Raw genomic sequence first — 22,434 nt, forward strand, 5'->3', positions numbered from 1 at the left:
TTCTTTTACAGCATTCACCGTGTGGGATAAATAACTAAATACTTTTGTAGTTCAAGTCGTTACGGATGTGGCAATACCAATTATGTATATTTTATATTCTATATATTTTTAATAATAAAGGACTGCTAAGGGAAAAGGGGGATTTACTTGTATTACTTGAAAACTTTTATACAACTTTTTTTTTTCACTTTTTTTTTGTCCCACTAACTGACTTGAAGGCAGGAGGCCGTGATTGCAATTCTAACACACTGCACTACATGTACCTTGTCAGGACCTACTTGTCAGGCTTCCGTAGCTGGCATAGCCGGAGGCCATTGTTAGGCCTCTGGTTACCATAATGTCGCGGGACGTCAACGGTGCTTTAAACCCCTAAGAAGCTGCGATCACTATTGAACGAGGCTTCTAAGGGGTTATTCGGCTGGGACAACGCGATCAGTCCCTGGGGAAGGGGCTGCGGCAACTGCCGTACGAAACAGCAGTTGTCACAGCGCATAAAGTGCTTAGGGTGATCCAATAGTAGGTCCTGGAGCGGGAAGGGGTTAAAGACAGATTTCTTTGTAAAGTGAATATAAGAATGAAGAAATAACACAAAATCTATCACCCTGTTTCTCCTGTGTTCAAAAATACCCCCATTGTGGCTGCAATCTTCTTACTGGAGACACGACTGGGCCTAAAAAGGAATGTGCACTCTTTGGCTTTTAGTACACAATTGAATGGATTTCAGGACCCAATCCTATGTTGTTTGTAGATACAATATGCTGCCAGAGAGCGATAGAAACCCCCAAGAAATTACCCCTTTTTTTTTTAAAAAATACACCCCTTAAAGTACTCATCTAGGGGTGTAGTGCGCATGCTGAACGCAAAATTTTTATAGGAGGAAATAGGAATTATCTTAGGGAATATGGGTATATATGTTTTTCTTCAAATTTGTAATACATTTTCATATTAAATGGGAGGAAAAAAAAATATCTAAATCGGCTACTGTGTTGGACAAATGTCGCATTCTTATCTTTGAGGGCCATTAAAAACAAAGGAACGCTATGTTCTCATAAGGGAGGCATGTGCCTAAAAATGCATTTGACTGTCCATATGACTGTCTTGCTAACAAAGCAGTTGTCCCACATTTGTTTCACTCTGATGCCGTTGTGATCAGCATTCTGGTCTTACATAATAAATTATAGCGGAAATAATAAACTGTACTGGAGTAAAGGGCAATATATAAAAAATAAAAAAATGGAGGAAAATGTATCCAAATATGCGGAAAACTTGAGTTTGTTCACAAGATGAAAAACACCTGTAGGGCTATAATGACAAGTTATTTTTCATAGTGACTGGTCATACAATGTTTCTTTAGCCCCATCAATCCCTATATAAGGGACGAATGTGCAAAGCGACGTGGTACACTATAACAGGTTCCCTACCCGGCAAGGTAGCAACCGCTATGTGCACCAAACAACCATTCACCTACTGAATATATAAAAGGAACAGTGTCCAAAACCATCTATAGGAACAGTACAGGATCACTAGTTCCCAAAATAAGGTCAGTATTTCTAGAAGCATTGTCGGATGCAAGAGGTCCTGCAAAAACCTGAATGTAATAAAGCCCATATTGTATGGATTAGGAACAGCTCGATTATTAGTGATCCTCCAAATAAAAAAAGATCATGCCCGTATCACCATACAGAAATATTAATAAAAATAAGTTTTGTATGGCAGGACAGTCATAAAAACAGTCAAAAGAAACAAAATTATCAAAACCATGAAAGGGGTAAAGTATTTTCTGAAAAAAATATCCTCTATTACCTCTCCTAAAAGAATTCCTCCCCACTTGGAAAGCCCACAAACTAAAATATAAATTAAAATTGACTTCCTAAAAAGACCCCCCCTCCCCCATTTTTGCATTCCCTAAATAAAATTAATAATTGTAAACTATGTGGTACATTTCAAAACAGGGGTAATTGCAAAGTCCTGTGTAACGTCTATGGCCACGGCCCGTCGTTCTGACTTACCCCTCGACGGCAGCGGCCATGGAGATGTGAGTTCCCTGCAGCGTCGTCTCCCTGTGAGGCACCAGCAACTTCCTGGTATCGATCCGGTCTCCGGAGGGCGTGTGCGCCCACGCGTTCACGGTCTTAAAGGGCCAGTGCGCACATAATTGCAGGGAGTCTGCATCTAGCTCAGAATGCTACTGGACTATAAAAAGGGCTCTGCCTTCTTGTTATTTACCCGAGCATTGTTCGTTACCCAAATTTTGTCTTGCAAATGGTCTCCTAGTGTCTTCCAGTTGCCAAGTGTTTCCGGTATCCTGTATCCCGTGCTGTCCTTGTCAAGTGCCGTGCTGAAGCTGTTGTCGTGTTCTGCTACTCCACACCTGATGTCTACCTGCTGCCTGGTCCCAGCCGAGCCTGCCTTGCTACTGTACGAGTTGCCACAGGTACCCTTTCTGGACTATAGACTCGGTACTATACCCGTTTGACCAGCTACCATCCCGCTACGCGGTACAGCAGTGGGTCTACACCCCGCTTCTTGACATCCTATCCCTCCTCCATGCTTACTACAAACCCGGCACCTTTTTTGGGGATATCTTTGGGTCACGGTGGAAGGGACGGGGTGGAGAAAGTGGCGCTCTGCAAATCTTCTCACATCCTCAGACTCATAGGGTAATGCAGGGGCATTGGAGTCAAATAGGAGACGCTCAACAACCTCCTCCTGGAACCGGAGGAAGGCGAGCGTTCCTTGGGATTTTTTTTTTAAATAAAAGAACAAACCCATTATAGTTAGCAATCTGTATTAGATAGCTTGCTACCTTTTCGTACCAGGCCCTGGTCTTAGGCTTCACCAAATAAGGTTGAATTGAAGCACCTGGTCCAAGAGATCTACACCCCTCAAAGTTATAATAGTCTGTCACACAGACAGGCTTACGCTTTCCCAAGATGGCCTCCTTTCTAACTAGCACCGTGGTGTCTGGATGCAGAGTGGACAACATATAGACATCCTGCGAATAACGTCCCCCTTTTAAGACTTCTGGACATCAGCTCTTTTGGGAATCCCACCCCGTTTTTACAGACTGTCCCGCAGGCCCCGGTATTTGCAGCATGGAGAGATTTAAAAAGGGAGACACTGCTATAAAACTTGTGTAGACGTGGTACCCTTGGTGCAGGAATGGCACCATTAGGTCCCACACAATTTTGCCTGATGTGCCAATTGTCTCTTGGCAGCCTGGGGGATTATTTTGACGGTCTTTGCCTTCAAAAATTTAAAAAAACAAAAAACAAAAGGTGTACCCCGTTGTGCTCTTGCACACCTTATATAGTTTAACATCGTATTTGGCACATTTGGAGGGGATGACCTGTCGGAATGAAAGACGGCCTTTATAGCTCATCAGGGATTCATCCACCGATAAATTTTGATCTGGGGTGTAGGATTTGAGAAAAGATTCTTGTAGGATAGGAGATCTTGATGCTCAGTAGCAGTGGATTGTTTGCTTTTTGACCAGCCACATATTTAGAGATAGGCCTAAAAAAAATGTAAGCTCAGAGACACTAGTGGGGGTCCATGAGGAGTAGCGGGGCAATAAATTGTCTTGCATAGATATTTGTCTGTTGGACAATCAACTCCAGGACTTGCTCACTGACAAATATGTGGAAGTAGTCACAAAGGGTATAATTAGCAACATCCACTTTTATTCCTAGGGTTGCTGACTTGTACTTGGGTGGGGGATGAAATTGTGGGATCCCAGAACACGGGAGGGACTGCACCACTGGGCCCTGCACCTGGGCATTCGACAGCGACGACTGATTCCACCACCATAGGGCTATGGGGTCCAGAGGTAGAAGTTGTAATAATAATAGCAGGGAAAAAAAGGGAATGGGAGGAAACCTCCAGCTCACCAGCTTCACACTCCTGTGTTCAATATCGCCCGGATCAGCCGCGACAGCTCACGGCAGGTAACAGTAGCAAAAAGGAGGAATGATCCAGCGATGTGTAGTATAGGTGGGGGAAACTCCGTTCCCACTTTATTGGAAAAATAATCACACGGATAATACAACAAAGTGACCATATTAGAGGGCGTTGTTACGTTCCAAGTACATCCTCCCATTTTCCCAGGATACATTTACCCCCATGCCTTGCAGTAGCTCATTTGTCTGAGCCATGATTAAGAGCACAGCCAGTGCTTGAAACGCGTAGGCTTCATTTTATGCCATTTCAACCACCTTGTTACCCTCCTGGTGTTTTCTGTCACTTTGTTGTATTATCCGTGTGATTATTTTTCCAATAAAGTGGGAACGGAGTTTCCCCCACCTATACTACACATCGCTGGATCATTCCTCCTTTTTGCTACTGTAGAAGTTGTAATGACGGGGTAGGGAGACAGACAGGTGAGCCCTAATCTACCCGCCACTCAGTCCCTGCCTACTTGCAACGGCCCGTCCTAGGCGACGGCGTACAACTAGGCGACGGTCCCTACGCTCAATAAGTGCACGACAGACAAACAGACAAGGGTACACAGAAGCTAAGGGAAATGGGGCAGTTGCCCACGGCAACACAGTGAGCAACAAGAGTAGTGAACGAGCAGAGTCAAACCAGGAGTGCACGAGGTAAAAATCGCAGAGCAGGAGCGTAGTCAGTAAAGCCAGGGTCAAAAATGAAGCAAGGTCAATAATCATAGCAGGAGAAGCAGAGCCAGGAAACAGAAAAAAATCACAGGCAAAGGAGGAGCAGGAAATGCAGGTATAAATAGACAGAGGGCGGGAGCTAGCTCCGTCTGGCCAGGCTGTGATAGGCTCTCCCACTCCTCAGCCTCCCAGCCTGACTGGTAGAAGATCGTGTCACTCTCTCAGACTTAGGAGCAGGTGCAGACTGATTACCCACGGGCGTCGACACAGAAGCTGTGTCTGGCAGATCCTTTACAGAAGTAGAACTTGAGTCATAACTGTCTGAAAAAAGTTTTACCTCAGAGGCAGAGTCGGTGTCACTACCTGAACTGCCAAAGCATAGCAAGCTGTATGCTTGCTCAACAGTAAACATTCTGAGCCATTATTTATTAGAACTTAAAAAAAAAAAAAAGTAACCTGTAACCGTTTGACTACTAACTTTTTTTAGTGGATGAGGGGGGCACAAATTTGAAGAGTTTGTGCTTTTTGTTTTTTTTCAATCAGAATTTTTTTTTTAGATAGATTTCCCTAATAATGACAAAACATATGGTACATGTGAAACCACCAAAAACAATAACATAAATCATAAAGACATCTCAAGTGCGAACATCTGATATATGTAAACAATAGCAACATAATAATAATGTAATATTGCAGAAGCTGCTGACCTTACAAAATCATCATCTGGTGTACCCAATGAAGAAAGGAAGCATACATCTGCACATTTGTAGGCATGTCAGAGCAAAGAATATTAGTTACCCTATTCCAGACCACAACCCCCCCAAATCAACTGAAATTGTATGAAGGGTGTGAAAATCATTCTTTAAAGTATGAGCTTTGGACCCAACTGCTCTAATTAAATATGATTTGGAATTTTATAAGTGTTGGGACGAAATCAGTTTCTCATAAGTGCAAGTGGAATTCACCAGACTAACAATCTCTTGTACATAGGGTTGTGAATTACATTTCCAATGCCTCGTCAGCACCAACTTCGTAGCCATAAAAAGGTGTGCCATAATTGAGACCAAGGTGCCCGGGAAATCCCCTATGCCTATTAGAAATAATGCTAATTTTGTTGTTAGTTTAAAGGTGAAGTTATTAACGGATTGTGTTACATGGTGGGCGGCCAGCCATAATGGTCTAATAATTGGAGAGTCCCAGAGGGTATGAAGGGGAGTTCCCGGAGCACCACACCTCCTCCAGCAGAAAGAAGGAGACGAGGGGAATATCAGATGTAGTCTGAAGGGGGTAAAATATGTTACGAAGGGTCTGTGGACCCAATGGGCCGTACCGCCTTGGCGGTAAGGCAGCTGGCCAACAGGGCGCAGGTCTGAGTCTATAGGATATAGGGTACCTGTGGCCGCACGGACAGTAGCTTGGCAGGAACTAGGCAGCATGTGGATGTCAGGCGTTGGGAAGCAGACAATTGTGGTATCCAGTACAGCATGACTATAGCAAGCACGGCACTAGATCGGGATACAGGTACAGGAACAGGAAACACTGGGAGCAGGAAACACTAGGGGATCATTTGCATAGACAGACTAAGGAAACACAACTACGCTCAGGCATAGAACTAGGGGGCTGGACCCCTCTTATAGTCCATGAGGTCCGGTGCGCGCGCTGCCCCTACGGGATCCGGCAGAGGTGAGTGGGCGCGAGCACTGGCGTCTCCTGATGAGGAGGCTGGGGCCAGCGCTTGCCGACTCGTGGCTGCGGCTGTCAGGGGGGAGGTTGGAGCCGACAGCCCGCAGCCACGGACATTACAAAATACCATCTCATATTAGTCTTAAAAATAGCCTCCTGGAAAGATGTGCAACAAAATACCTTGTAAATACAACAGAAAGCGCCTTTTCATTGGTCCACGAAGAAGGTGAGATTGAAGTATTTTTCCCATTTAAGCAAAGAAGCAGTTTTAGTTTACACAACACAATTAGAGAGAGGGATTGAGCGCTGGAAGAAATCTCTTAATTTAGAAACTGGAAGTGGCTGGTGAGATGTTGAAAATGAAGTGTGTCATGCCTATTTACAGGTCTTGCACTGAGGTTATGCCTTTCGTTTTCCAGAGTGATAGATCTAAAGATGGAATCTGATCCTCTAGAAAAGTAAGAGGGATGTATTTCAGTGGGATACGGGAATCATGTAAGGTTGCGGGTGTAAGATGTAGCCATATATTATTAGAGATTGTAACTGAAGATAGAAATGTAGGGTTATTTTTGAGTTTCTAAAGGGAATTGAGAAGGAGGGATTGTAGGGACTTGTATCCACAAATATGCGGTTCAATGTCTACCCTTTTTTTGTCTCCAGATTTCCGCCAACAATGGTCCAGAATACAAGCTCTATAATAGTTTCTGAGATTGGGTAGCACAATTCCCCCTTCTGTTCTATGCCAAGTTAGAATCTCTGCTGCGATACAAGGATTTTTATTACCCCATACAAAGTTCAAGAGCATTTTGTGAGCTTGTGAGGAAAAGGAGATCGGGATATGTATTGGGAGGGTCCCAAAGAGGTACAGTAGCTTAGGGAGAATTAGCATTTTATATGCAGCCATTCTTCCAAACCAGGATATAATAAATTTAGAGTATGCGCTATGTCTTTACGTAGAACCAACAACAATGGACGGGGGGGGGGTCCACCTTATATGTATTAGATGAGGGGGGAGTTCAATTTGATACCCAAGTAAGAGATTTCCTCACTGCGCCGGTCGATTACATACTTTTGTTTTGGTAAGCAGAGTAAATCACGAGGGAATACGTATGGGGAGGATTTGGGATTTTTCTCTGTTCAACTTATAGTATGAGACACGACTGTATTGCTCGAATAGATCAAACGTAGCAGAAAGTGAAGCGAGGCGATTTGTGCATACCATCACATCAGCGAAAAGTGCCACCTTATGGATATTCCCTTCCACCAAAACCCCCGAGATATCTGTGTTTTTGCGTAACATTTCAGCAAGGGGTTCAACAGACAAAATAAAGAAAAATCGGGGATAGATGGTACCCCTGTTTAGTACCACTGCTTATGTCGAAGGTGTCTAATAGGGTGACGTTCACATAGACCTTAGCAGCTGGGCTAGAATAAAGCGCTTGTATTGCCATATTAAAAGTAGTTGTCCTCATGGGGCATTCCCTTTTAGCCCCTTCAGGACACTGCCTGTTTGGCCTTGTGGACGCAGCTGACTTTCAAATCTGACGGGTCACTTTATGTGGTAATAACTCTGGAATGCTTTTACCTATCCAAGCGATTCAGAGATTGTTTTTTCGTGACATATTGTACTTTGTTAGTGAAAAAATTTGGTCTATAAATTCAGTATTTGTTTGGGAAAAACACCAAAATTTAGAGAAAATTTGCAAAAATTATAATTTTTCTAAATGTAAAATGTATCTGCTTGTAAAACAGATAGTAATACCACTCAAATTAGTTACTAGTTAACATTTCCCATATGTCTACTTTATGCATCGTTTTTTGAACATCCTTTTATTTTTCCAGGATATTACAAAGGTTTAGAACTTTAGCAGCAATTTCTCACATTTTCAAGAAAATTTCCAAAACCTATTTTTTCAGGGACCAGTTCAGTTGTGAAGTGGCTTTAAGGGCCTTATATGTTAGAAACCCCCATATGTCACGCAATTTTAAAAACTGCACCCCTCAAAGTTTCAAAACAGCATTTAGAAAGTTTCTTAACCCTTTAGGAATTACAGCAAAGTGGAGGTGAAATTTATAAATTTAAAATTTCTTTTTTTAGAAAATCCATTTTAATCCATTTTTTTCCGTAACACCAAATGTTTTACCAGAGAAATGCAACTCACTATTTACTGCCCAGATTCTGCAGTTTTTAGAAATATCCCACATGTGGCCCTAGTGTAGTAAAGGATTGAAATACTGGCCTCAGAAGAAAAGGAGCACCTAGTGGATTTTGGGGCCTCCTTTTTATTAGAATATATTTTAGGCACTATGTCAGGTTGAAGAGGTCTTGTGGGGCCAAAACAGTGGAAACACCCCCAAAAAGTCACCATTTGGCAAACTACACCCCTCAAGGAATTTATGGGGGGGTATAGTGAGAATTTTTATCACACAGTTTTTTTGCTGAACTTAGTGGAATTAGACAGTGAAAATTAAAATCTACATTTTTTTCCAATAAAACGTAGCAATTAGCAATTTTTACAAGGCATAAAGAAAAAAAAACACCCCAAAATTTTAAAAGCAATTTCTCCTGATTACGGCAATACCACATATGTGGTGATAAACTGCTGTTTGGACCCGTGGCAGAGCTCATAAGGGAAGGATTTGCAAAGCCCCTGAGATACCAAAACAGTGGAAATGCCCGCAAAGTGACCACATTTGGGAAACTACAGACCTAAAAGAATTTATCTATGGGGCATAGTGAGCATTTTGATCCCCCAGTTTTATTGCTGAATTTAGTGGAATTAGGCCGTGAAAACTTCTATTGCTTTCTATTCTTTTATTTTAGGGCGTTCACCGTGCGCTATAAATGACATATTTAATTTAGTCTGCTGGTCGATGAGATTACAGCGATGCCATACGTATACAGTTTCTTTATGTTTTACAGTGTTTGCACGATAAAAATCAAGGTTTGTAAAAAATGAAAAATGATTTAGCTTTTGTATCACCATATTCTGAGTGCCATACATTTTTTGTTTTATTACTTGGTCTTTTTTTTTTTTTTACTTTTTTTAGTCCCACGAGGGACTTGAAGATCCAACGGTTGGATCTTTATTATAATACCCTGCAATACTTATGTATTGCAGGGTATTACACCTGTCAGTTTCACACTGACAGGCAGAGTATTAAGTCCTGCCTCTGACAGGACCTAAAAATCGCCTTCCGTAGATGGCAGACCCGGAAGCCTTTGTTAGGCCTCTGGTTGCCATAGCAACAATCCGCACCCTGCAATCGTGTAGCGGGGTGCTGATGTTGTTATAACTCCTCAAATGCGGCAGTCGCTATTGACCGCCGCATTTAAGGGGTTAATCGGTGGGGATCATGGCTGTGATCCCACCCAATGGCTTCTGTCAGTACTAAGGCTGCTAGTAGCAGCCAGTACTAACAGATGCCGGGCTGCAAGGAATGCCTGTGCGCTCCGTTGAGAGCACACGTAGATTAACGGGCTGCAGGCACAAGGACCAGTGCTACAGCCTGTTAATCTACATAGGGTGGCCGGGAAGGGGTTAATGTACCCATGCTTTCTGCCATTACCAATTTCTATGGAAGCAAAATCCATAACGGACATTAACTATAAAAAAAACTGTTCACTGCAGTAGAACATCTGCAAACCGCAAAAAAAAGAAGATATGCATGACTTTCAAGCTGCACCATTTGTACTATTATTAATACACCCTGCATTCACATACACATTACATGGTCAGCTGATTCCAAGTTAGTTTGGCCACCTATTATCTACGGCTAGGTTTAAAGAAGATGTGGGGATTACATATGGAAGTCCACCAAACGTATGCCCAGATCTATGCAACTGTGCATGGGATTACTTATGGGGGTCCACCAAATGTATGCCCAGAACTACAATATGCAACTGTGCATATTGCACACTATTCAGGTTTGTTTTTTTCTGCATAGTTACGCTTTCAATACATAGGAGGCCTTGTTCACATCACGTTTTTACCCCACGTTTAGCATGTATGTCCGGAAACCTCTCGACAAACGTGCTAAATGTGTATATGCACAGTCTGGCATACATGGACAGTCAATCACTGGAGCTTTCCCGCTCAGAGTCTAGTGTAGACTAGTGAAGTATGGTCTCCCAACTGCGCCTTCCCGCCTGAGTGTTGTGTGTGTGCAGCCAGAGTACAAGGACAAAACAACGGGATTCAGAAAGCTTCCCCTCGCTAAATCCTGAAGCTAGGGACTCTGCTTTCACAGCTCTGCCCAGGGAAGGATTCACTATTACCTTTGTGATGCCACAGCTCCATGCCGGGCTCTAAGCAATGAATCATCCGGAGAAGTTCCTGAAGGTGAGGGTCTGACTGCTTCCCCCGCTGTATTGACGCTTAGGTGACACTATTTTCTGGGATATCAAGGCGGGGGGAGCCGCGTTCACGATCCTGCTCTAGGCTTTTGTCTACCTACAAGAAGATGCGAGGAGATAGAGGCCATCTTTTTTGTACAGTTTTTCAAAAGAAAAATCTTTGGCCTCATGCACACAAACTTGCCCGTAATTACAGCCCGCGATTGCGGGCACGGCCGGCCAACGGCCGCATTTTCGGGCCGTGCTCCCATACAAAAGTAGCACGGCCCGTAAAATACGAAAAGTAGGACATGCTCCATAATTCCCGGCACGGTTCTACGACACGGACACCTATCCTTAGCGATACGGAACGGTGTTCACGGACAATAGAACCGAATGTACTACGGTCCGCAATTACGGAGATTTTTTACGGTCGTGTGCACGGGGCCTCAGATAAAGTACTCAGTGCGCCTTGCAAACATGAAGTCAAAAGCGTTGAGCACAGGCTTAGGGGGGCTGCACGTAGGAGACAGGGCGGCTAAGGCTAATGTACACCAGGTTGGGGGGGGTGTGGGGGGAGCACAAAAGAGAGAAAGCAGCTACTGAACACCAGCTTGACGGGCTGCACACAGGAGAAAGAGCTGCCAGAGATTTCCTTAACCCCTTTCCACTGCAGCCACTTTTGACCTTCCTGACGAGCCACATTTTTCAAATCCGACGTGTCACTTTATTTGGTAATAACTTTGGAATGCTTTTACCTTTCCAAGCGATTCCGAGACAGTTTTCTTGTGACATATTCTACTTTAAAGAGGCTCTGTCATCAGTTTATAACTTCCCTATCTCCTACCTAATCTAATAGGCGCTTTGATGTAGATAACCACTGTTGGTTTTTTTTGTGTCTTTTTTTAAGGCCGTATTCACAGGAGCGTGTTCGGTCCGTGATATACGGTCCGTATGTCGGGCGAATTTGCCGGACCGAACACACTGCAGGGAGCCAGGCTCCTAGCATCATAGTTATCTATGACGCTAGGTGTACCTGCCTCTCCGCGGAACTACTGTCCTAGTTTTCCTGCAGTTTTCCTGCAGCGAGGCAGTGACACCTAGCGTCATAGATAACTATGATGCTAGGAGCCCGGCTCCCTGCACTCAGTTCAGTCCGGGAAATGCGGCAGACATACGGACCGTAAATCACGGACCGAACACGCTCATGTGAATCCGGCCTAAAAAGTTTATTATTGACCAAATTATGAACATTTTTCGATTTATGCAAATTTTTTCAAAATGCCCAACTGTGCGGGTTTTTTTTTATTCACCAAGTGGGCGTTGTATATAAAAGTGTATGACGCTGACCAATCAGCGTCATACACTTCTTTTCATTCCAGCCCAGCTTGATTCACAGTACAGCGTGATCTCGCGAGATCACGCTGTGAAGTCACTTCCTCCCACAGGTCCTTCACCGCAGCGATGGAAGACTGAACAGTCATCACCTCCAGCCGCTGCAGATTCGGATAAACATCCTGGCACGGCTGGAGGGGATTTCTGTTCAGTCTTCCAATTAACATTACCCATATGTCGAATGTCGTTTTTTGAAGATACTTTTATTTTTCTAGGAGGCTTAGCAGAAATTTCTCACATTTCCAAGAAAATTGCTATTTTTACAGGGACCAGTTCAGTTGTGAAGTGGCTTTGAGGGGACTATACAATACATAAATCACCACATTTAAAAAAAATAAAATAAAAAAAAAAGTATTCAACACCGCATTTACAAAGTCTCTTAACCCTTTAGGCGTTTCACAAGAATTTTTTTTTTGTAAAACATGTTTTACCAGAGAAACGCAACTCAATATTTATTGCCCAGATTTTGCAGTTTTTAGAAAAATATCCCACACGTGGCCCTAGTGTCCTAATGAACTGAAACACAGGTCTCAGAAGCAAAGTAGCACCTAGTGGATTTTGGGGCCTTCTTTTTATGAGAATATATCTTAGGCACCATGTCAGGTTTGAAGAGGTCTTGTGATGCCAAAATTAAGGAAACACCCCAAAAAAGACCCCATTTGGAAACTGTACAACACAAGGAATTTATCTAGGGGTGTAGTGCGCATTTTGACCCCACAGGTGTTTCATACATTTTTATTAGAATTTGGACATAAAAATTAAATTGTAAATTTTTTCCAATCAGATGTAGAATTATCTAAAAAAAATAAAAAATCTATTTCCACAAGGAATAAGGAAGGTAAAGCCCCCCAACATTTATAAAGCAACTTCTCTGGAGTATGGAAATACACCATATGTGATCATGAACTGCTGTTTGGGCACACAATAGGGAAGGAGCGGCATTTGGCTTTTGGAGTGCAGATTTTGCTGGATTGGCTTCTGGACACTATGTCCCTGTGGGACCAAAACAGTGAAAACCCCCCAGAAGTGAGCCCATTTTGGAAACTACACACTCAACGTATTCATCTAGGGGTGTAGTGAGCATGTTAACCCTGTAGGTGTTTTCCAGACCTTATTGTGCACTCGATGTTGCAGAGTTAAAAATGGCAATTTTTCCAAAGATATGCCAATATGTGGTGCCCAGCTTGTACCACCATGAAAAGACAGCTCTCTAATTATTATACGGTGTTTCCCGGTTTTAGAAGTAATCTACATGTGGCACTAACCTTTTGCCTATACATTTGACGGCTCAGGAGTGAAAGGGTACCATGCGAAATTGAGGCCTAATTTGGCGACTTACAAAGTATTGGTTCACAATTGCAGAGGCTCTGATGTGAATTAATAAAAGAAACCCCTTGAGAAATTACCCCATTTTGGAAACTACACCCCTCAAGGCATTTTGGGGTGTAGTGAGCTGCAGATTCATTTATGGAAAAGACCTATGGGGTGAAAATACCCCACAGGTCTTTTCCATTAATGAATGTGCTGCGGATGGTGTAAAGTAAAAATTTTTAATTTTTCCCCAGATATGGCATTTAAGTCGCAAATACAAGAATTGTTAAAAGGGTTTTCCCGGGTATGGGGATGCCACATATGTAGAAGTAAACAGATTTTTGGACACACTGTAGCGCTCAGAAGGGAGGGATCACCATTTGGCTTTTAGATCGTGGATTTTGCTTTGTAGTAGTTTTGTTTGAGCATTACTGGTGTTTCCATTTATAATGTGGGGGCATATTTAAGCTGTGTGGAGTGCATCAGGGCATAATAAGGTGGTATAAATAATCCATAGCTGTGTGTCAGGCCTTATTCACACGAACGTTGAATACGTCAGTGTGGCGGCCGTTAAAACAACAGCTGTCACATGAACCTATACAATTTAATGGGGCCATTCAGGCAATTTTTGTCACGCAGTGTTTCCGTTGAGTGAAGCTCACTGCATGTCCTATTCTTGTGTGTTTTTTGCAGATCACGGACCTATTGAAGTCAATGGGTGCGTGAAAATCACAGACAGCACACGGACGCATATCCGTGTGCTGCCAGTGAGTCACGCACCAGTTCCTTGAAATGCAGAGAAAAATAAAGAAATGTGCACCAACACGGACAACAACTGATGCCACACGGAACTGCAACACATGAAAAACGTGTGTTTTTCGCGGACGCAAAACTGAAACGTTCGTGTGAATAAGGCCTTGCGCTGTGAAGCAATCCTTTACCCACAGGCCAGTTGTTATGGATGTAACGTCTATGGCCGCGGACCGTCGTCCTGACTTACCCTCGGACGGCCGCGGCCATGGACGAGTGAGTTCCCGGCGGCATCTCCCTCCTGAGAGACGCCGGCACTCATTTTCTGGTCCGGACACTGTCTCCCGCAGGCCGCGCGCGCGCCCATGTGTGCACGGCCTTAAAGGGCCAGTGCATGCACAGTTGCAGAATATCTGCAATTAGCCCAGAATGCAAGGCAGGATGGTTTTAGTTTCATAGAACCCAGGTTGTCTTAGAGTTCAGTGTTGGATAAGAGGAGCAATGCAGGCAAACCTGAACAGTAACCAGACAGCCCGAGGGTACAGAGAATGTCCAAAAGAGTAAGCAAGTGGATATCAGGTAAAGCAGAGGTCAGAACCAGCCGGGAGCAGATAATCAAAATCGGTAAACAGGGTTATCCAAATACACGCAGAGGTCAATTTTCAAGAAGTCCAGGAGTCAGAGGTAAAGGGTGTAGGTAAGTAGCTTGATCGAAACACATGCATACAGGAAATTCACAAGCAAAGAACAGGTGGAGGAAGCCAGGTATAAATATTAACCCTACACCTGATAGGCAGAAGGACAGGGAAAAGAGATAGGCTCAAAGTAAAACCAGCACCGCCCAGAAGCTAGAACAGTAGTCATTGTGATCGTAAGGGAACAGGCGTTTTCCTAACACCACGCTGATAAATGGTTTCCTTTCTTATCTCCCTTTTGGTACACTCTGCACCTTTGCAGTTGGGGAATTTTGCTGGGAAAGTGTTGTCCTGGTAGAATATGGACACCCTCGCTTCCAGCAGATATGTTTGGGCCCTCCCCTTCCTGGTTCCCTGATTTTAGGGCCTTGATAAATTGCCCTTTGAAACGGTAGAAAATGTTCCCCTTGGGCTGCACAACTGCATATTATATATTTCCTGACCTATTGGAGCCTTAACCAATTTTATTTTTTCATAGACAGTGGTATGAGGGCTGTTTTTTTGCAGGACGAGCTGTAGTTATTTTGGGGTACATGGACTTTTTGATCACTTTTTATCCTATGTTTTGGGAGGCAAGTTGCTTAAAAAATATTAATTCTGCCATAGTTTTAGTTTTTTTTATACAGCGTTCACCATGTGTTATAAATTACATGTTAACTTTACTCTGTGGGTCTGTACAATTCCGCGATACCAAACTTAAAACACTTTTATGTTCTACACCTTTGTGCACAATAAAATTACTTTTGTATTTTTTTTCTGTCACCATGTTGTGAGAACCATAACTTTTTCATTTTTTGTTGACAGCTTTATGAGGGCTTGTGTTTTTATAGGTACCATTTTTGGATACATGCGATTTTTTTTTTTTATCAAAATGTGTATCAGCGTCTTAGGTGAAACTTTGTAATTACTTTTTATTAAAAATAATTTTTGCATTTTGAGATACAGCTGCTTTGTATCCTGTATACAGAGCAGCTGTATCTTGCGTTGAGACCTGGATCAGTCAGGTTAGCGTCACTAACGGCTTCAGTCAGGATCCATCTGTTATCGATCACATCTAAGTTATGAACTTAGATGTGATCGGTAACAGCTCGATCCTGACTGTCACTTTTTATTAAAATTTTTGTATGGCAAAGTAACCAAAAAACTGAAATTCTGTCATTCTTTTTTTAGGTTTTTTTTTTATGGCGTTCACCGCGTGGAATAAATAACATAATATTTTTATAGCTCAGTACGTTACGGTCGCGGCGATACCAAATATGTATGGTTTATTTATTTTTTTCAATAATAATGGACTTGATAAGGGAAAAAAGGCGATTGTGTTTTATTTTATTACTTGAAACTTTTATTATATTTTTTACAGCTTTTTTTTTTAATCTTTACTTTTTTAAACTTTTATTTAGTCCCGCTAGGGAACTTGAAGGTCCAGCAGTCTGATTTGTTTTCTAATACATTGCACTACCTATGAGTGCAATGTATTCGATCTGTCAGTCGTTCAGAGACAGCAAGCAGATTAGGCTCCACCTCCGTGCGGGGCCTAATCGGCTTCCGTAATGGCAGACCAGGAGGCCATTGTTAGGCCTCCTGTTGCCATTGCAGCAGTCGGCAGCCTTGCGATCGCATGTAGGGCTTCCATTTGCCACCAATCGCTAAGATGCAGCGATCGCTGCATCTAAGGGGTTAATGGCAGGGATCGGAGTTCGCTCCGGTTCTTGCAAATTACAGGAGGGTGTCAGCTGTAACATACACTGGTACTTTCTTGATCCCGCAGCACTCCGTGTTTCAAGGGTGCGTGAGTAGGCTTCGACGCCAACGTATAAAAAAAATGGGAACTCAGCACCCAAAAGGTATTATGCAATAAGTGATATTTAATTTCACATATAGCAAAAAGTAGTAATCCAAAAATAGGTTTAATGTTTCGGTCTATGCATTCGACCTTCTTCAGACACGGACTACGTCCGTGGATATGTGGCGCTTGCGACCTCGGTCGCTGTTAGGTAATGGCGCTCAACCTATTTTTGGATTACTACTTTTCGCTATATGTGAAATAAAATAAAACTTATTGCATAATACCTTGGAGTGCGGAGTTCCCAGCTGTAACATACAGCTAGCACCCGCCGCTGTTGTCACGGGCTCAGCTTCTAAGGCCGTGCCATCTTGCCGTCGGTACCGAAAGCCTTTTAGGCCACGCCTCTTTGCGGGGCATGGAAGGCTTCCCTGCTAGGCAGATATCGGGAGGCAAGTATTAGGCCTCCGGTTGCCATTGCAGCCACCCCGGCGATTTCATATAGCTGCAAACACCTTAAATACAGCGATCGCTTTTGACCACTGCATTCTAGGGGTTAATGCCAGGGATCGGAGCTAGCTCTGGTCCCAGCCATTACAGCAGGTTGTCAGCTGTAACATACAGCTGACACCAGGGGATGACGGCACCGGCTCAACTCTGAGCCGGTGTCCACAATGGATACGGCCAAACGCGGGAAGCAGTAGCTTTCCATGACTTATCCATACGACATATGTCATGAAGGGGTTAAGGGTAAGAAAACACACAGCGTGTTCAGGGCAGATACGCTGCGTCAAGCTGCACAGCGTATCCGCCCTGAACACCGCAGGGAATGACATCCGAAAATCATTGTGGAGTGCTTATTCAGCCGGAATTTCTGCTGCGGAAAGCAGCAGCGAAAAAAAAGCATTTTCATACTTACCCCCTCCCTCTCTTCTGTCCGTGGTCTGGCCTCCTGACATTGCCAGCCATGTGACCACTGCAGCCTGTGATTGGCTGCAGTGGTCACATGGGATGAAACATCATCCCAGGAGGTCAGAATGGAGAAGAAGCAGGGAACTATGAGTAAGTAGAACTTTTTTTTTTTTCTTCTTACTTGCAATTTTTGCATCGGAATCGCTGTGATCCTGCCGCAAATGTCACACCACACCACTTTGTTGCGGGTTTAAGCACCCCATGGAAGACCCGCAACACAAGAGCAGCGATTCCGCAACATTAATTGACATGCTGTGGCTGAAGAAACCGCACCGCAAGTCAATTTATGTGCGTTTTTCCAGCTGATTTTTTTCCGCTGTGTGGGGATGAGATTTGTTGAAATCTCACCCACACTGCTTCTGGTGTAGTACGCTGAGTATTTTACGCAATGAAATCGTTGCAGAAAATAGGCAGTGTTTACACCTAGTGTGTTCCTACCCTAAATGCTATGTACACCTTTGAAAACTTTTTTTTTTTAAATAAAAATGTGTATCAGTGTTAGGTGCAACTTTCTAATTCCTTTTTATTAAAAATTACTTTTACTTTATGAGATACAGCTGCTTTGTTTCCGGTATATAGAGCAGCTGCATCTAGCACTGAAACCTGTATCCGTCAGGTCAGCGGCACGGAGGGGTTCTGTGTCAGTTGGTCCTGCGTGTCTCTGACAGAAAGGATCGAGCTTTTATCGATCACATCTATGTTACTAACTTAGAGGTGATCGATAACAGGTGGATCGTGACTGGACCCATTAGTGACACTAACCTGACTGATCCAGGTCTCAACGCAAGATACAGCTGCTCTGTATACAGGATACAAAGTTGCTGTATCTCAAAAAGCAAAAATTATTTTTAATAAAAAGTAATTGCAAAGTTTCAAAGACACCGATACACATTTTGATTAAAAAAAAAACGTTTTCAACGGTGAACATAACCTTAGACATTTATGGCATATCCACAGCATTTGCGATAAATGTCTGATAGATGCGGGTCTCCAGACCCCCTTTTGCCTGGTGCGGCAGCCGATAGCCGCAGAATCCAGACGGGGACTAGCGGAGAGAGTGTCGAGCCGCTCTCTCCATTCTGCTCAATGGGAGTTACGAAAACAGAATGGGGCCTAGCTGCACCAGGGGGTCTCAATATAAGTGCAGGTCCCAGAGCTGGGACCCGCATCAGACAATTATGGCAAATCCTGTGAATATGCCATAAACTAAGCTTGGAATCTTTGACGCAGTGGCATTGATTTAAAATAGTAACTTCTTCTATCTTTTTCAGATACACCTGTTATTTCAATCAGGGGCGATTGGCGCAACCTTTGCAGCTGCTCAGCGGCCCAGTAGGTAAGGGAACCCATTGTCACCTTAAAGAGGCTCTGTCACCAGATTCTCAAATCCCTATCTCCTATTGCATGTGATCAGCGCTGCAATGAAGAAAACAGTAGCGTTTTTTTTTAGTTTTTTTTTTAAACTTTCATTTTTGGCCAAGTTATGAGCTAATATATATATATATATATATATATATATATATATATATATATATATATGCAAATGAGGTTTTAAATGGACAACTGGGCGTGTTTTTTTTCGTATGTCCAACTGGGCGTGTATTGTGTTTTTAACTGGGCGTTGTGAATAGAAGTGTATGATGCTGACGAATCAGTGACCAATCAGCATCATGCACTCCTCTCCATTCATTTACACAGCAGCATCACGTTCTTATTAGAACGATATGCAGCCACATACACAAGTGTCCTTGTAATGAATACACATGACCTACAGCCTGGACGTCATGTGTATTCAGAATCCTGACACTTCTGAATCTTTTCTGTGAGATTCCAGCAAACCACATGTAATCTCGCGAGATTACGAGGTAAACGAGATTTCATTTCCCTTGCTGGAATCTCACAGAAAAGATTCAGAAGTGTCAGGATTATGAATACACATGACGTCCAGGCTGGAGGTCATGTGTATTCATTACCAGGACACTTGTGTATGTGGCTGCACATCATTCTAGTAAGAACACGTTGTGCTGTGTAAATGAATGGAGAGGAGTGCACGATGCCGATTGGTCACGGATTCGTCAGCATCATACACTTCTATTCACAACGCCTAGTTAGTAAAACAAGTAAACACGCCCAGTTAAAAACACAATACACGCCCAGTTGGACATACAAAAAAAAAAACCACGCCCAGTTGTCCATTTAAAACCTCATTTGCATATATATATATATATATATATATATATATATATATATAAAATAGCTCATAACTTGGCCAAAAATTAAAGTTTAAAAAAAAACAAAAAAACACGTTACTGTTATCTACATTGCAGCGCCGATCAAATGCAATAGGAGATAGGGATTTGAGAATCTGGTGACAGAGCCTCTTTAAAGCACACTTCCTCTGTCTACTAGATTGCATGTAAATGCCCGAGTTAATAAACTTTATGGTTAACAATTAGAGGGACATAGACATGGATTATTAGAGAGACATAAGAGGGTGATGTATGAGGAAATATTGGAAAGCAAGTAGCCCATATACTTTTCTTGCACAGGGGTCCTAAACTGTCTGTGTCCGCCCCTGACTTCAATGGCATATTAAAATCAATGGCACATAAAGTAACGGACTGTTTCAGGAGGAGAGAAGAACTACTTCAGCATCTTTAGCAAACTTTCTGGCTAGCATGGGGGAGAGGGTGGCTACTGAACTCTATCTTGGCGGCGCTGAACACCAGGAGAGAGAGTGGTGCTTCATTGTGTGATGGCCAAGCACACAACGCAGCGGAGCTAAGGACTGTAGGGATGGGCACGGCTGTGATTTGCAGCTCGGACTGCAGTGGAGCGTCATCCACATGGCCGCATGCATTAATTTCTATGAGCCTGGACCGCAAAACACGGCTGTAATAAGACATGTTCGTTCTTTTTGCGGTCCAGGCTCCTGGGCCATGCACGGACCGTGGAAACCACGGTGCTGTGCATGGGCCCATTGAAATGAATTGCGAGTGAATTGCTGCCGCAAAAATACGTTCTTGTGCATGGGGCCTAAGTGTTCAGCGCCAACAAACACGCAATGCAGTACCGCACTCTATCCTGGTGTTTAGCGCTGCCAAGCACATAATGCAGTACCGCTCTCTTTGCCGGTCTTCAGCGCCGCAAAGCACACACCCTGCGCCAGACAACATGAGAGGGAAGCTACAGTGGGATGCATTGCAGCCTTCTGTCAGGGTTATACATCAAGAGTCCTAATGGAAGGCCCATACGTCTTGCGGGATAGGTTGGGACATTTTTCAGGTGTATATGTCAAATGTTCACCCCAAACGTGTTGTGAACCTAATCTAATTGTATGGCCAGGTGACGTATAGAGTGTATATCGATCACTAGTGACAGTCTCCCTGTACTGTAGATACACTGCAATCACAGCACCCATGTGCACATGCCATGTATTATACCGCAATGTATTATACCGCAATGTATAGCGCTTCCACAAGGCTTTAGTTCTGGAAAGTTTCCCCTGACCTTCGGTAACAGAGCTGCAATGCATCAGCGCCTGCACCGACCACTCCCCAGCCCTGAAGTTATGTTTCCATGTAGTGCAGTCTCCCCGGTGTTATCACGCGCCGTCTGCATCTGTGTGAGCAGGTAAGTGGGCTCCGTGCTGTGCTGCCGCCACCCCCCAAACGGATACTGCAGTAGTTACCTCACGTTGGTGCTATACGAGCAGAGCCGCGCTGTTTAGCGCTCTCTAGTCCTCACCTAGTCAGACACCTCGCCGGTCCTCAGTGTACAAGTCCGTGCCTGGGGCTCCGTCTGTCCTGGTACCAGTGCTGAGCACAGCTGAGCAGCTGCAGGCCCTGCCCAGGACCGTCCCCTCTGCAGTAGAAGAAGGGGCGGGCGGTATCGAATTTTAAGTTAGTACCAGTTCAATTCTTGAAGTGAGCAGTGAATTCACGGAGCACCTGCCATGTGTCTGTAATGTGCTGCTGACAGTCAGGCTCAAGACACTTGTGTAGTGTAGATTCGAGTCGCTGCTCCCAGGTAGGTGAGTCAAGGTCAGCTCATCACAGCCCTATACCCAGAGATAACCACCACGTTACCCGAATTGTGAAGAGATTTGAACATTTTACAATATATAGTGGAATTCGTGTAAATGCACTAAAGTAACACATACTAAGGCCTCATGCACACGACCGTAAAAACTCCCGTTATTACGGGTCGTAATTACGACCCGTAATAACGGGCTCATAGACTTCTATTGGCGACGGGTGCCTTCCCGTTTTCTCACGGGAAGGTGCCCGTGCCGTTGAAAAAGATAGAACATGTCCTATTTCAGGCCGTAATAACGGCACGGACAGTCCATAGAAGTCTATGGAGCTCTCGTAATGACGGGTGGCTACATGTGTGCACCCGTCATTACGGCAGCGTTGCTAAGCGACGTCAGTAAATAGTCACTGTCCAGGGAGCTGAAAGAGTTAACTGATCGGCAGTAACTCTTTCAGCACCCTGGACAGTGACTACCGATCAGTATAAACCTGTAAAAAATAAAAGACTTTCATACTTACCGACAACTTCCTGCTTCCTCCAGTCCGGTCTCCCGCCCGTTGCCTTGGTGACGCGTCCCTCTCGACATCCGGCCCGACGTCCTGGATGACGTTTCAGGCCATGTGACCGCTGCAGCCAATCACAGGTCAATCACAGGCTGTAGCGGTCACATGGACTGCCGCGTCATCCAGGGATGTCGGGCTGGATGTGAAGAGAGGGACGCGTCACCAAGACAACGGCCGGGTAAGTATGAATTTCTTTAACTTTTATTACAGAAAAGGCTGTCCCTTCTCTCTATCCTGCACTGATAGAGAGAAGGGGCTGCCGATTAGTGCAGTGCTATTTTGCCGCCAAAAACGT

The 22,434-nt window shown here is 43.9% G+C and overlaps 1 protein-coding gene across 5 annotated transcripts in view; it reads right to left on the reverse strand.

Moving 5' to 3' along the window:
- LOC142660301 (transmembrane protein 272-like) overlaps positions 1 to 21,496 on the reverse strand; it is a 108,202-nt gene extending 86,706 nt beyond the window's left edge. Inside the window, exon 1 of one of the 5 annotated variants that reach the window (XR_012850455.1) lies at positions 21,289 to 21,496. The gene's annotated coding sequence lies outside the window, so the exon portion shown is untranslated. Of the gene's footprint in view, positions 1 to 21,232 lie in introns of all 5 variants that reach the window. The other 4 variants (XM_075836898.1, XM_075836899.1, XM_075836896.1 and 1 more) reach the window with 4 other exon arrangements.
- Positions 21,497 to 22,434: the final 938 nt, after the last annotated feature.

This window comes from Rhinoderma darwinii, chromosome 9, assembly GCF_050947455.1.
Source record: "Rhinoderma darwinii isolate aRhiDar2 chromosome 9, aRhiDar2.hap1, whole genome shotgun sequence".
Classification (NCBI taxonomy): domain Eukaryota; kingdom Metazoa; phylum Chordata; class Amphibia; order Anura; family Rhinodermatidae; genus Rhinoderma; species Rhinoderma darwinii.